Below are 16018 nucleotides of genomic sequence, written 5' to 3'. Positions count from 1 at the left end.
ACTCCCTCTCTGCTCATACGTCAGTCCTTAAGACCTGACTGCCAGTTTCAAGCATCCTCTTGTCAATGCCTACTTCCTATCCCACTCTCTTTACTACCCTGACTCAAAATAACCCTTCAATCCACTGAGACCTTCAACTCACTTTTTACTGTCCCTTCCACTCCACCCCGCATGTGCTCACTTCCATTTCTATTCAGTTTAAATTTTGTGGTTGAATATATAATCCCACGCTTACAAGCATCCTTTTTTGGCCATCCCTCATTTCACTGTACTCTAGTTCATTCACTCTCCCTCTCTCTAAGATGATGCCATCTTGCTTTCTCCTCTTTCTTTCAAACCTCCAATACTTCCTGCCTCATCTTCATTTTCAAGTAAAGACTCTGCTTCCTATTCCTACTTTCCTGGCCATCTCTAAATTTCTTCCTCATCTCTTTGACCTCTAAATATTGGAGTCTGAGTTCTTGGACCTTTTCTCTAACTACATTCACTCATCAGAATCACTCATCCAGGATCATTGCTTTTAATATAATTTATGTTCAGATGACTCTCAAATATAATTCCAGCCCAGATTTCTCCCTTTGACTCTGAAGACATATATAGAATTGCTGAATTGATGTCTCCTCCTGACTGTCTAAAGTGCACCTCAAACTTAACATAACCAAAAGCCGTGACTTTTTAGCTTCGCATCCACTCAATCTACTCTCTTCGCCATTTTAGCAAAAAGCAGCACTATCCTTCCAGTCTTTTAAGGCAAAACCTTTGGGGTTACCATTAACTCCATTTATTTTCCTTCTCTCCTCTAGACATTTTCCCCATTGTGCAGAGATTTGGATCTTTGTTCACCATTGTAACCTCAGCTCCTGAAATAATGGCCCTTAGTAGGTGCTCAATAAATGTTTAATAATGAATAAATGTTAAATAAGTGAATAATTAAGTTAATTGAATTACATGACTTGAGTATCAAGTCAATCCATCTGTTTAGTCAATAAATAAAATAATTACAGAATGTGATAAGGTCAACAAAAGAATCCAAAATGCAGTATTTGGGTGCAGTCTCAAAAATGATATAGAATGATCTCTGTTCATTTCCAAGGCAAACCATTCAGTATCACTGTCATCCAAGTCTATGCCCCAATCACTAATGCTGAAGAAGCTGAATAGTTCTATGATGAGCTACAAGAACTTCTAGAACTAACATCAGAAAAAGATGTCTCTTTCATCACAGGGGACTGGAATGCAAAAGCAGGAAGTCAAGAGATAACTGGAGTAACAGGCAAGTTTGGCTTGGAGTACAAAATGAAGCAGAGCAAAGGCTGACAGTTTTGCCAAGAGAATGCAATGGTCATAGCAAACACCCTCTTCCAACAATACAAGAGAAGACTCTACACATGAACATCACCAGATGGTCAATACTGAAATCAGATCAGTTATATTCTCTGCAGCTGAAGATGGAGAAATTCTATACACTCAGCAAAACACAAGACCAGGAACTGACTGTGGCTCAGATCATGAACTCCTTAATGCCAAATTCAGACTTAAACTGAAGAAAGTAGGGAAAACCACTAGACCATTCAGGTATTACCTTAATCAAATGCCTTATGATTATACAGTGGAAGTGACAAATAAATTCAAGGGATTAGATCTGATAGACAGAGTGCCTGAAGAACTATGGATGGAGGTTCATGACACAGTACAGGAGGCAGTGATAAAGACCATCCCCAAGAAAAATAAATGCAAAAAAGGCAAAATGGTTGCCTGAGGAGGCCTTACAAATAGCTTAGAAAAGAAGAGAAGTGAAAGGCAAAGGAGAAAAGGAAAGATCTGAATGCAGAGTTCCAGAGAATAGCAAAAAGAGACAAGAAAACCTTCTTCAGTGATCAATGCAAAGAAATAGAGGAAAACAATAGAATGAGAAAGACTAGAGATTTCTTCAAGAAAATTAGAGATACCAAGGGAACATTTCATGCAAAGTGGGCACAATAAAAGACAGAAATGGTATGGACCTATTAGAAGCAGAAGATATTAAGAAGAGGTGGCAAGAATACACAGAAGAACTATACAAAAAAAAGATCTTAATGACCCAGATAATCATGATGGTATGATCACTCACTTAGAGCCAGACATCCTGGAATGTGAAGTCAAGTGGGCCTTAGGAAACATTACTATGAACAAAGCTATTGGAGGTGATAGAATTCCAGTTGAGCTATTTTAAATCCTAAAAGATGATGCTGTGAAAGCGCTGCACTCAATGTGCCAGCAAATTTGGAAAACTCAGCAGAGGCTACAGGACTGGAAAAGATGAGTTTTCATTCCAATCCATAAGAAAGGCGGTGCCAAAAAATGTTCAAACTATCGCACAATTGCACTCATCTCACATGCTAGCAAAGTAATGTTCAAAATTCTCCAAGCAAGGCTTCAACAATACGTGAACTGAGAATTTCCAGATGTTCAAGCTGGATTTAGAAAAGACAAAGGAACAAGAGATCAAACTGCCAACATCCATTGTATCATCGAAAAAGGAGGAGAGTTCCAGAAAAACATCTACTTTTGCTTTATTGACTACACCAAAGCCTTTGACTGTGTGGATCACAACAAACTGTGGAAAATTCTTCAAGAAATGGGAATACCAAACAACCTTACCCGCATCCTGAGAAATCTGTATGCAGATCAAGAGGCAACAGTTAGACAGACTAGTTCCAAACTGGCAAAGGAGTACGTCAAAGTTATATATTATCACCCTGCTTATTTAACCCATATGCAGGGTACATCATGTGAAATACCAGACTGGATGAAGCACAAGCTGGAATCAAGATTGCTGGGGGAAATATCAATAACCTCAGACATGCAGATGACACCACCCTTATCGCAGAAAGTGAAGAGGAACTAAAGAGCCTCTTGATGAAAGTGAAAGAGGAGAGTGAAAAAACTGGTTTAAAACTCAACATTCAAAAAATGAAGTTCATGGCATCTGGTCCCATTGCTTTATGGCAAATAGATGGGTAAGCAATGGAAACAGTGACAGACTTTATTTTCCTGGGCTCCAAAATCACTGCAGATGGTGACTGCAGACACAAAATTAAAAGATACTTGCTCCTTGGAAGAAAAGCTATGAGCAACCTAGACAGCATATTAAAAAGCAGAGACATTACTTTGCTGACAAAGGTCCATCTAGTCAAAGCTATGGTTTTTCCAGTAGTCATGTATGGATATGAGAGTTGGACCATGAAAAAGCTGAGCACCAAAGCACTGATGCTTTTGAACTATGGTGTTGGAGAAGACTCTTGAGAGTCCCTCAGACTGCAAGGAGATCAAACCAGTCAATCCTAAAGGAAATCAGTCCTGAATATTCATTGGAAGGACTGATGCTGAAGCTCCAATACTGGCCACCTGATGTGAAGAACTGACTCACTGGGAAAGACCCTGATGCTGGGAAAGATTGAAGATGGGAGAAGTAGGGGGCAACAGAGGATGAGATGGTTTAATGGCATCACCGACTCGATGGACAGCCAATACTGGCCACCTGATGTGAAGAACTGACTCACTGGGAAAGACCCTGATGCTGGGAAAGATTGAAGATGGGAGAAGTAGGGGGCAACAGAGGATGAGATGGTTTAATGGCATCACCGACTCGATGGACATGAGTTTGAGTAAGCTCTGGGAGTTGGTGATGGACAGGGAAGCCTGGCATGCTGCAGTCCATGGAGTCACAAAGAGTCAGACACAACTGAGCAACTGAACTGAACTGAACTGTGATAAGGACTGGGAAGGAAAATACTATGGAAGAAAATAGCAGAGGGGTGCTAGCTAGGCAGGGTAGAAGTCTTTTCCCTGAGAAAAAGACTTTGAAATGAAACCTGAAGGATTAGGAGTTATTATGAAAGAGACAGGCAAAGAATATCCATGCAAAGTCCTAGAGGTGAGAACTTGATATGTTCTAGGAAGCAACAAATGGCCAGAGGGGCAGAAGAACAAGAAGCGAAGGGACAGAGATGCCAGAAGACATTGGAGAGCTGGCTAAATCATACAGGCTTTTGCAGGACCCATAAGGTCTGTGGATTTTATTCTAAGGTCACTGAATTCATCTGTCTTGTCAACTTTCTAAAGAATGTGGAGTAATGTTAAGACCTGAGGATTTGAATCCCTGTTCTGCCAGACTTACAGTGTGACCTCTACCAAATATCACTCCTTTGGGATAACCATTTCTGACCTGCTTACTTTGGACCACTGTCTTCAGATTCAAGTGAGATTAGCCAGGGATCATCAGAGGTGTCATTGCCAGGGCCTGTAGGGCATTTTAACCACATTGTTAAACACACAGACCAAGTGAAAGGGAAAGCTAGAAATGGATTGCATTTAGAGAGGTTAAATATAGTTTATACCAGCAAGGGCTGTTTTGCTATGGTGGCAGTTAAAAGGCATTTTCTAGCAATGCCTGGGGGTTTCCAGCCAAGATTCCAGCTAAGTGTCTGGCATTTGAGAAGGGAGGTTGAAAAGTGACCTACTAACAGGAAAAGTACCTGGAGTCTGGAGCTCTGTCCTGTTAAGACCACAAAGTTGGGGCTGGCTTTGTCAATCCCCACTTCTGATTTGGCCATTAACCCTCACCCAAATTTTACCTCTGCAAAAACTTGCTAGGTCTCATCTCCGTGCCTGGGGAGAGTTAAATATAAACCTAAACGAAACTGCCTTGAGGTCAGGACAGCTCCAAGAAGAATTACAAAAGGAGTAGGACATCTGAATCAGGCTTGCCAGACCCATGTGTGCTGGCGACCTAAGAGAGCCAGGCTGGAGTTCTAGGTCAGCACCAGTGGGCAGCATAGTGGCTACAGGGAGCTATATCTCCTCCATCCTCAGATAGTTGCCCGTGGCTGCTCAAGGGAAACTGAGGCAGTTCGGGGAAAAGGACCAGAGTTATACACACTAACATGGCCAGGTCAAGCCCAGGCATGGGGTCTAGGAGCTCAGAGAAGACTTAATAACGATGATGCCTTTTCTTGAGTACAGACCAGGAACCAGGAGCTTGAATACACTGTCATCTTCCTACACCCCCTTTGAAGTATGTAGCATTTTTCCCACCTTACAGGTGAGGATTCAGATGCAAAGGAGTCTTGTGACTCTCCCAGCATCTACAGGTTGTCTGTGAGGAAGATGGGATTCTAGCCCAGTCTTTCTGACTCCAAAGCTTATGTACTCTTTCTACTAAATTTCATTACCTTTCCTAAGATGTCTGCTTCCTCCCTTCTCTCACATAGCCTGATGGAGGGGACATCTAAGGAACTTTTTCAAGAAAAGTATTTGCCCTTCAAAGGTGGAAATTTAAGAATATCACCATTGTTTTCAGTATCAGCATTATCATCTAACCAAGATCCCTTCCTATGCAGCTGTGCCTTTACCCTCAGGAGACCCAAGGTTATTCTTCTCTCATTGGGGTGAAATCCTTGAACTTGGTGTAGAAGTTAAGATAGTAATTCTTAAAGTGTAGTTCCCATACAGGCAGCATCACCTGCCAATTAAAAAAAAAAAATACAAGTTTTCAGGCCCTACCTCAGGATCTACTCAATTGGAAATTTGGAGTGGGGTCCAGAAGTCTGTTTTAACGAGCATCGCTAGTGATTTTGGTGCATGCTAGAGTTTGAGGAGCACTGAGTAAAGGCATCCACTAGCTGCTATAACGGCTTCCCAGGTGGCACAGTTGGTAAAGAATCCTCCTGCCAATGAGACACAAGAGATGTGGGTTCGATCTCTCAGTCAGAAAGATTCCCTGGAGGTGGAAATGGCAGCCCAGTCCAGTATTCTTGCCTGGAAAATTCCATGGACAGAGGAGCCTGGCAGGCTACAATCCATGAGGTCACAAAGAGTCGGACATGACTGGGCATGCTCAAAGGTAAAGCTACTGTAACAGAAAACCTCCCCCACCCAGAGAAGTTTATTTCTCATCCACACAAAGTCATAGCGGGCATTCCTGATAGGTAGGAAGCTTTCCATCAAGTGGAAATTTATAGACCCACATGGGTCTATAAAGCCATCCTGTGGCTTCACCATCTCCTAAGGCCCATGACTCCTCTGCATGTAGTCAGCAGACAGGGGAAGAGAGGGGATTACACGTGGGAGGTTTCTATGGAACCAGTGGCAGAATTACTTCTGCAAACCCTGGGTAAGAAATGTATTTCCATGTGCAAGTGATACTTTCCTATCACTGGAAGCAACAGCTGGAATCTGCAGCTAAACCTGCCCACTATGAGGTATGTGGGAGATGTGTGCTGGGCTGACACTGGTGAGAGAAGCAGAACTGTCACTGGGGCCTCTCCCAGAGATCAAAGAGGATGGAAGCAGTGGGTCAGAAGCAGAGACTCAGAAACATGAGCTAACTAGTGGGAGGGCGCAGGAAATCTGCCATGGTAGAACTTGGCCATATGGAGGGACCCCTGGAACTTGGTGATTTGCCCACCTCCCTAGCAGACCCGCACTTCTATCCCTTGCAATTTCCCCATTCCCCATCCTAGCCAGTTTCCATCTGTTCCTTCATCTTTTCTAAGAATCCCTGACATGCCACGTGGCTGCCTTTCTTCCAGGTCCATCCCACTTACAAGTCCTAGCTCTCCTCTAAGGTAAGACACAGGTGCCATGGAAAGAGCTTGAGTTTGGGATCAGACCTAAGTTCAAATCTTGACTGCATCACAAGATTTGCAACGGTTGGTTCCCTTGTCTCATAAAATACAGATAAAAGTATTAACCTTAATGAGTTGCTGTGAAAGCTAAATGAGAAAATGTATTTCAATCACACATAGTAGATAAGGAAGCTATTTTTGTTGTGCTGATCTTATGACCATGTGTTAAATCTTCTCTGCTAAACTAAAAGATCCTTGATGGCAAGGACAAGGCTTCTAGAGAATACTGAATCCCCAGCACCAGCTTCTAGGGCAGTGCCTGGAACCTAGTAGATGGTTAAGAATATTTGTCAATATACAGTGCTCTGTTAATATAAAAAAAAAGATCCTGTTATGTGACAGGTGGCAAAGACACACAAATCCAAAGTTTGGCCCATCCTCTGGAACTGGCATCCAGTTGTCATCATTCTCATACACGGCAAGAATTGGACTCATTATTAAAATCCCTCCAAGTAACTTCTCTACCAGCTGTCCTTCAGGCTGCAATAAGATGACAAAGATCTGACATCTTCATCACACAATTACTAAAACATCCTTCTTGAGTTGCCATTTTAAAATGTTTGCCTAATTTAGCTGGAATTTGGGTTTAACTACAGGAAGAATGTGGGCTTGAATTTGGGGAAGGGAGGAATAGATAACTGAGGCCCTTTCACTCGCTGAAAGACTTTCTTGCTAGAGAATGCCCAAGTAACAATGGCCTAGTCAAATAAAGCAAGTGACACAAAAGGAACCTGGAAACATCTTTTTTTTTTTTTTTCCAAAGAGCCTTGCAGCAGGAGTCTGAGAAGGTCTCACTCCAGCTAAAAATCCTTCAATATCTTTCTAGGGCTTCAGGACATAGGTCAAGATGCTTGACCTGGTATTTAAGATCCTTTCTTCCTTGTATTTAAGATCCTTCCAGGATCTGGCCATGCCTCCAGTCACTGCAATCTTGTCCCCTCCTCCCATATCTGATCCCCACTACTACCCACCCCATTGACTGTGTGGACCCTTGGGCTCTTCTAGCTTCTCTCCTGACCAGGCCCCAGTTTTATTTCTTCTCCTGTGCAATGGGATTGGTCTAGTCCATTAGCCAGCAAGTAATTATTGGGGATTTGCTATGCACCCAACATGATTCTAGATGATGGGGATAAAGCAATTAACAAACAGATGAAAATTCCCTGGCCTTAAAAAGAAAATAGACAATAAAAATGACCAGATAAATGTCAACAATACTGTCTTTTAAATGGTGATAATTGCTGACCATATTAGTTCATTTTCCCTTTCTGCTGGCACTGGTGAGTAAAGGTAGCAAAACAAAACTTGTGCTTGATTCAGCATATAATTGTTTTAATTTATTTATTTATTTGGGCACTAATAAATGCCACATTTATTACCATGTGGCATGTGGGATGGAACTTGTGCCCTTGCAGTGGAAGCTCAACCTTAACTACTGGACTGCCAGAGATGGCCCTCAAAGTATTGTTTTAAACGTCTTTCTTTGCTGTTCTAAAGACTCAGAGAAATGCTCTGTACCTTCTCCTACCATTGCACTGAGACCCTTAACTAATATTTATAGCACATTATACTGTCCTTCTGACTAGATCAGTAGCTGCTTAAGGGCAAGGATAGAGTTTCATTTTCATGAAGGCACCAGAGACTATCTGCTGAATAAATGGGAGAAGGATTGTGTCAACCCTGGCCTGTCTGTCCACTGACGCCTAGTCATAAACCCTTTTCAATATTTTTCAATCCTTTCATTCTTTTCTGCATTACAAAGTTTCTGCAACTCTTGAAGTGGGCCTGCCCTGGTTTCTAAAGGGGTCTACTGGGGTTAAAATACCTTGGAGCTGAGATCCCTGTGGACGTTTTAAGATTCTGGAAGTAAGCACAGCTATTTTCCAACCCAACTCAATGAAAATAAATATTGCAAAAGTCATCACCTAGTGAGCATCTTCAATTGCCAGGCACCATGCTAGGCCCTCAACTAGAATGTCTTTCTAATAAGTAAAAAAATTCTCCTTGGTAATCCTCACAGCACCAATAACCGTGAGAAATACATGGAAATTACTAGCTGCTATCAATATTACTGTGTCTGAAACTACCGTTTTCCGCTGCATTAGAACAATCTGAACATTGTTAAGCAAAGACATCTAAGCAATTTTAAAATTATTTGAGTCATGACAGAGAGACTCACAACTGAAATATTTACCTTTCAATTTCAGGTGAGGATGTTCCCAGAGATGGAAGATGTGACAAGTTCCCGCATCACATGAGCATCAGAGAAAAGTTCCCCTGACAAGTCACGTGCAGAGATGGGAACCGCTGATTAAGGAGAGGATTAATTTTATCTTCCAAGAATTTCTGCCAGGGAAATACTCTCAGGTTCATAGAATGGTGAGGCTGGAAGGGTCTTTTGAGGTCTCCTGCTCAGCCCTTTTGCCTTAGGGATGGGGAAACAAAGGGCCAGCGATAGAATCGCATCCTAACTGTTCAGATTGCCTTTTTATGTGCCCCACACTAAAATTCACTGCAGGAACAAATGAAACAAATGAAGGGGGTGTTTGGATCTTGAGTTGAATATGGATATCCCTTTACTCAACAAATATTTATTCTTTGCCAGACACTGTTCTAGGCACTGTAGATACAGCAGTAAACAAAGCAAACAAAAATCTCTGCCCTCATGGAGCTTACACTCTAAAGAGAAGAGGTAGGCACTAAAGATACATATGCTTACAGGACTTCCCTGGTGGTCCACTGGTTAGGAACCTGCCTACAATGCAGGGGACATGGAATTTGATCCCTGGTCCAAGAAGATCTCACTTGCCACGGGGCAACTAATCCCATGTGCCACAACTACTGAGCCCACGTGCTGCAACTGGAGTAGTCCATGCCCAGCAACAAAGACCCTTGAAGCCAAAAATATAAATAAATAAATTGCCATTTTTTGCTGTTTCAGTTGCTAAGTTGTGTCTGACTCTTGTGATTACATGGACGATAGCCTGCCAGGCTCCTCTGCCCATGGGATTTCCCAGACAAGAACACTGGAAATGGGTTGAAGTAAATAAATAAATATACATACAAACGTAAATAGCAAAGACTGTTAAATGACCATTAAAAATAGAGAAAAGTATAAAACAGGAAGGCGACAAGGAGGGCCAGTGGAGGAGGGGTTGGAAACTTAGGTAGAACAGTCTAAGCCCTCACTTAGAAAGTGATAGAAGGAAGGGAGCCATGTGGACACCCAGTGGACAAAATTCAGACAGAAGGAACAACAGACGTAAGGGCCTGGTGAGTCCGAAGAATGCTGCGGAGGCCCATGTGGCTGGAGCATAGGGAGTGAATTGCAAGATTTTGGACATGAGTTCAGAGAGCTAGTGAGGAGCTGGAGAGGGGTGTGTCATATCCTGAGGGTTCTGTGCCATCAGCGGCGGGTTTCCTCTTGTATTCATCCTTGCTTGTACTTCTCTCTTGCCCTATGACTTCTCACTAGGTCTGGTCAATGGAAGGCACTGGTAGGAGATGAGAGAGAGGGAGAAGGGAAAAAAGCCAAGTATATCTCCCACTCTCTCTATTTCAAGTGGTATATCTAGCAGGGGCCACAGTTTCCCGTGGGTCCAGCTCCCACCAGACAGGCCTACCTGGTTCTGGCTCCAGAGGGAGAGGTCTGGCCCTTGGGTTCCCTTTATTCCAGCATCCCAAGAGGAAGTGGCCAATCCCTGCAATCTCAGGGTTGCTTCATCTTCCCTTGGTTGCTCTTCCAGATCTTCTAATGCCTTTGTAACAAACTGTCTGTATTAAACAGTCTCTTCTAAATTCCCTAGAGTGGGTTGTTTTCTCAGCTGGGCCCTGCCTTTATATAGGCTGCATAGGCCCCTGTAAAACTTGAGCTTTTGCTCTAAGTGACATGGGCAGTCACTGGAGGGCTCGAGCGGAGGTTCATGAAGGGCTTGGAAAGCCCAGATAAAGCATTTGTTTCCATCGGACTTTCTTGAATTGAAGACACCTGTCCAAAGTCACACAAAATCTGTGATGGTACAGATTCCTGGTGCCTGCTCCTCTGCTCTCCACTCAGTGTTTACTAAATGGCATTGAGGATCCAAAGATTTCAAAGACAAGGAAAGGTATTTGCATATTCTCAAGCAGTTTTGCCCAGGACTCCAACTTGCAGCCCTTTGGTGGTCAGGAATGGAGATGACAGTGCTCAGAGGAAGGCTTTCCTTGTTGATTTCCCAGGAGTACCAGCAGAGTAGAGAAGAAAACCCAACACTTAGGGACCCTTTGCAATATCCTAGGCACCCTGCCAGGCAATTTCGCATCCAGTGGCTCATTTAATCCTACAAGGACACTACTCAGTGGGTATTTTTATCTTTATTTTGCAAACAGAGCTTCTGAGTTTCAGAGAGTTTAGGGGAATTGGTCCAAGATCACACACCCATTCCACTGACAAGTAGATCAAGGATTAATTCAGACCCTCAAGGTAGCCATCCTGGCAATGGAGTAGGAAAGTCTTTGGAGAAAGTATTGGACAAGAGGCCAGATATTTGGACTAAAAGTCATTTGGCCTCTCTGAGTCTCAATTTTCTTATCTATGAAATAGGAATAATATCAAAGATATCCATTTCAAAGGATGGTTTTGAAGGTTAAGATAGGCTACTGCATGATAAAGACTTCGTACATTTTAAAGCTCTATGCCATGAGACAAATGCCCAGGGCTGGGGCAACGGGATGGCCCAGAGGGATGGGATGGGGAGGAAGTTGGGAGGGGGAATCAGGATGGGGAACACATGTAAACCCATGGCTGATTCATGTCAATGTATGGCAAAAACCACTACAATATTGTAAAGTAATTAGCCCCCAACTAAAATAAATAAATTTATTAAAAAAAAATAAAGCTCTATGCCAAAAGCTCTTAACTTGGGGTCCATGCCTGACCTTTGAGGTTCATGAATCCCTTGTTGTTGTAGTTGTTCAGACTTGAGGTTGATGCTAAAATTTCTATGTACAGACAGAGATCTGCTGACACTGCAAAAAAAATCTGACTTTCCTCATGCATCTTCTACAGATAAGCATCTTGCTGTATGGATGGCAATTCTAATATTTAAAGAAAGGTGTTTTCATACATGGCTCCTAAATGTAAAGCAACTATCTATTGTGTAGACTATGTGCACATGCATGCTCAGTCACTAAGTCATCTCTGGCTCTTTTCAACCCATGGACTATAGCCCACCAGGCTCCTCTGTCCTTGGGATTTTCCAGACAAGGATACTGGAGCGGATTTCCATTCCTCCTCCAGGTGATCTTCTATACCACTGAGCCACCTGGGAAGGCCATAGACTATGTACTCTGGACTTCAGAGGCAATTCAAAGGATTTTCAAGGGTAAGTTTGATTACATACGATTTTTGCCTCACAAACTGTGTTTAGAATCCAACTCCTGCATAAGATGTGACTTCTCTGTTTGTCTGTTTGTGGCAGAAGAGTCTGCGGCTCCCAGTAGCAGATTGTCAAAGGAGAAAATGACCCAAAGTTGGCTAGGAAGCACGCTTCTAGACAAATCTTACAAGTATTACAATGTTAATAATGATTAGCATGCTATGGTGATTGTCACTACGTATACATTTACTGAGCAACTACTACATATGCGTCAGGCATAATTCAAGATTGAATTAGAGAAATCCATGACCCCACATGGCTCATAGTGCTGTGGGGATAATGAACCAAGTGTAACAGGCAGGTTTCTTGGAGGAGGTAGAATATGAGCTGGATCCTAAAAGATGCTAGGATTCTTAACAGGTGAAGATGATACAAGGGGTTGCCAGGCAGGAGAGGTGTCTTGAGCAAAGACATGGAGTGAAGAAGGTGGCAGGGCCTGCTTAGAGAATGCTCAGGTGGGACTGGAGTCCAGGCTGAGATGTGAGATGAGAAGTAGGGCCTGGCTATGGATACCTTCAGTGTCAGCCAGGATGCAAGCCTTCCCCTCTGTCCCAATTTCTCCAGCTCATTCAGCCCCTTCTCTTCCCCAGCACCCATTCCAGGGCTGAATACCTATGGATGCTTGGAAGAGGGAAACCTTTAACCTAGATAAAAGCAAGACATTCTTGGATCCCAGTCCTAATTCATCTACTATCCAGCTATGTGACCCTAGGCAAGATCCTTCCTCTCTTTGAACCTCAGTCTCTTCATCTCTAAAATGGGAATAGTCATACTTCTCCTGCCCATAGCATCCAGTAGGGTGTTCAGTGTTTAGTGGAAGCTCATTTCATGTCAGTTGAACTGGACTCTTGCAGGGCATCAAATGAGGTGGTAGATGGTCATGTGATTAGGAAGATAGACCACAGACAGACTCAAAGCCCTGTGTTATTTCCATGGCCACTGACCTTGAGCAGTTCTCACTGCATCCAGAGACAACAAACTCTCAGCCCTCTCTCTGCACACCAAGGTCCCTCTGCTGCAAAGGAGACAGGAGGGACATTCATCAATTGCCTGAACTGATCCCAGACATTGGAAATCTCCCAATGCATGCTAATGCCATCAACCCTCACAGAGATGTGCTGGATTTTCAAACAAGCATATTTGACTCTGATTCACCTCTGGAGAAAAGAAAAGTTACATTATTGATATGAAGAAATATCAAGAACAAAGTCAGTCATCCAAACAACAACAGTTCTCTCCAGGCTTCAAGTTTCCCAACTTCTGCTTAGGTTCAGGTGACACACCCTGGTTAGAGAACCCACAATGCCATCATCCACTCACTTGATTATCTAACAAATGCTCACTTTGAGCAGACCCCAGTAGCACCAAGAGAACACAGAGCAGACCCTGTGCTGAAGAAGGTCCCGGTCTAGGGGCAAGAACAGGGCAGAACCATGGACCCAGACCACTGGGTGAGATGGGTCGTAGGATGGGATAGCCCAGAGTGCTGTAGGAGCCAGAGAAGGGAGACCTCACTAGCTTGAGGTGCACAAGGCCAAAGAGGTTTTGAAGATACCAGACCCTCTGCAGGCTAGGCCCAGCTGCAGCCACAGTGCTTCTGCCCATATCCTCTGCATCACCACACCAATGACCTGCAACTTTTCATCTGCTCCAGGGAATTTCATGCATTCACACCCCTAATCAGGTATGTAAAATGAAGCTTGGGAACAAATGAATGAACCCTTTTCCTGGAAGAGGATTCAAGCAAAGTCTCATAGGCAGAAGCTCCAGTTGGCTCTTGTAACGAGTATAAGTTCACCCAAGTTGCTGGTCAGGTACTCCGAATGGCATGTGGGCAGAAAAGAAAACATGGGCATGGGATGGTACAGAGTTCAGTGTAGCTGGAGCATAAGGAAAGCGTGGGGGAATGTGGAAGTTGAGGTTGGGGGCTGGGACAAGGTGGATGAGGGCCTTGGATACAAGCTAAAGAGTTAGAACTTTATCCGGTAGATGATAGGAGCCCTTCATGGGTTGAAAGTAGGATAGTGACTTGATCAACCATCAAAGGAACCACAGCGTTCTTGAAGTAGATTCAGTAGGGGCCATATTTTTACATATTGAAGGAGAAAATCCTACAATCTGACTCAAAGGTAAGAAAGTGCACTCCAGGCCCTAACAGAGCCTCAGCCAGCGAGCAGTTGCTTCCCCTGCTAGTCTGCAAGGGGACCAGGACTTCCCAAGGTCACCATTCCCGACGGCCTTTGATGTCTCGAGCAATTCTCCCCCACTCTTCTAAACCATCGCCTTTCAGCAGGTTCTAAGCCAAGGACGGATTTGATGGCGAGCAAATGGCCCAGTGGAGAAATAAAATGCTTGTGTTTCTTCAGAAGGGAAAGCTGTTGGGGTTTTTTGTTATCATTATTATTATTTTTCTCTGAGCTGTACAAGTGGCAGAACATAATAATATCATTTATTCTAACTTGCTCCTGCAAATCAGAACTTTTTAATATTTTCCTTTCAGATGAAAATGCCATTTATCATTATCAAATGAAGTGCTAATGAAAACAACATGTATAAGAAGCACATTCGCACAGCAGAGCATGATGGAGCACCTTGTCAGCAGGCCATAGTCTTGCCGTTAATTTGATTTCTGCCAAAAATCACTTAAGTGAGACTTGGGGATTTTTTTCTCAGTGCTCCAGGCCTTTCTACTGAGGCCTGTTTATGCCTCTCTCCTGAGAAGGCTCTGAAATCCTGAGCCAATTTTAATCTGACTTTTAATGGGACTCCCATTGATTGCATGAGGGATGTGTACACAATGGGGAGATGGGGTCATGCTTGCCATGAGTGTATTTCTGCTCATTTATCTCACCCAAGATGTATGTGGCTGGTGGACTTTGGCTGCTTCCTTGTTTAGGTATGTGTCTGTTATGTGTGTGTTTGTGTACTTCATTCTGGGTGTGCCTCAGTAGGTGATTATGTGTGTGTGTCCGTAAGCCATGAGGACAGTATTTATGCCTATTCGTTCCCCATTGTAGGCCCAGCATTCAGCCTATTGCCTGACACATGTTAGGCACTCAATAAATATTTATTAAATGAATGTTAAGTGAACATGCCTGCGTGTCTTCATGAGGCCCGCATTTTTGTCTGTATGGGTTCATATCTGTGTAACTTATATATGTGGGACCTTCAAGGTAGGAACTATCCTTCATCTCTTGTGCTTCATACAGTGCCTGGCACAGGGGAGGTGCTCTGTAATTACCTGTCAAGTGAAAATATCTAGGGGTTTCCACATATGTTTTTTTTAATCGAGGTAAAATTTGCATAATATAAAATTAACCATTTTGGAAATTTGTCTGGTGGTCCAGTGGTTAAGACTCCACACGCCCAATGCAGGGCTCTAGGGGTTTGATCCCTGGTCAGGGAACTAGATCCCTCATACCACAGCTAGGAGCCTGCATGCCACAACTAAGACCCAGTGTAGTCAAAACAGAAATTAACCATTTTTGAGCGTACAGCTCACTGATGCTCAGTATAAATCCACAATGTTGTAAAACCATCACCTCCATCTAGTTCCATAACATTTTTATCATCCCCCAAAAGAAATCCTGTACCCATTAAGCAGTCACTCCACATCCTCCTGCCGCCAGCCCCGGGCAACTGCTAATCTGTTTTTTGTCTCTAAGGATTTACCTGTTCTGGATATTTCATAGAAATGGAATCATGTGACTTTTTGTGTCCAGTCCCTTTCACTTAGCATAATATTTTCAAGGTTCTCCATATATGTTTTCATGTTTATGTATTTAAGTCTGTTATTATTGTTTTAAGTCACTAAGGTGTGTCTGACTCCATCGCAACCCCATGGACTGTAGCCCACCAGGATCCTCTGTCCATGGGATTTCCCAGGCAAGAATACTGGATTGGGTTGCCATTTCCTTCTCCAGGGGATCTTCCTGA

At 43.3% G+C, this 16018-nt stretch overlaps 2 long non-coding RNA genes across 2 annotated transcripts in view; one reads left to right on the top strand and one right to left on the bottom strand.

Moving 5' to 3' along the window:
• The window catches only part of LOC145504519 (uncharacterized), a 44796-nt gene extending 38978 nt beyond the window's left edge, over positions 1-5818 (bottom strand). Inside the window, exon 1 of the long non-coding RNA XR_014052264.1 lies at positions 5545-5818. This is a non-coding gene — a long non-coding RNA (uncharacterized LOC145504519). The remainder of the gene's footprint in view (positions 1-5544) is intronic.
• A 74-nt stretch (positions 5819-5892) lies between these two features.
• On the top strand, positions 5893-14448 carry LOC145504521 (uncharacterized). Its single transcript, XR_014052266.1, has 6 exons — positions 5893-6242; positions 6573-6608; positions 8873-9032; positions 11944-12028; positions 12937-13766; positions 14376-14448. It is a non-coding gene; the product is annotated as an uncharacterized LOC145504521 (long non-coding RNA).
• The last annotated feature ends 1570 nt before the right edge of the window (positions 14449-16018 follow it).

This window comes from Giraffa tippelskirchi, chromosome 5 (assembly GCF_054371585.1).
Source record: "Giraffa tippelskirchi isolate mGirTip1 chromosome 5, T2T-mGirTip1v1.2.pri, whole genome shotgun sequence".
NCBI lineage: Eukaryota > Metazoa > Chordata > Mammalia > Artiodactyla > Giraffidae > Giraffa > Giraffa tippelskirchi.
This window is presented reverse-complemented; position numbering and strand designations above follow the sequence as displayed.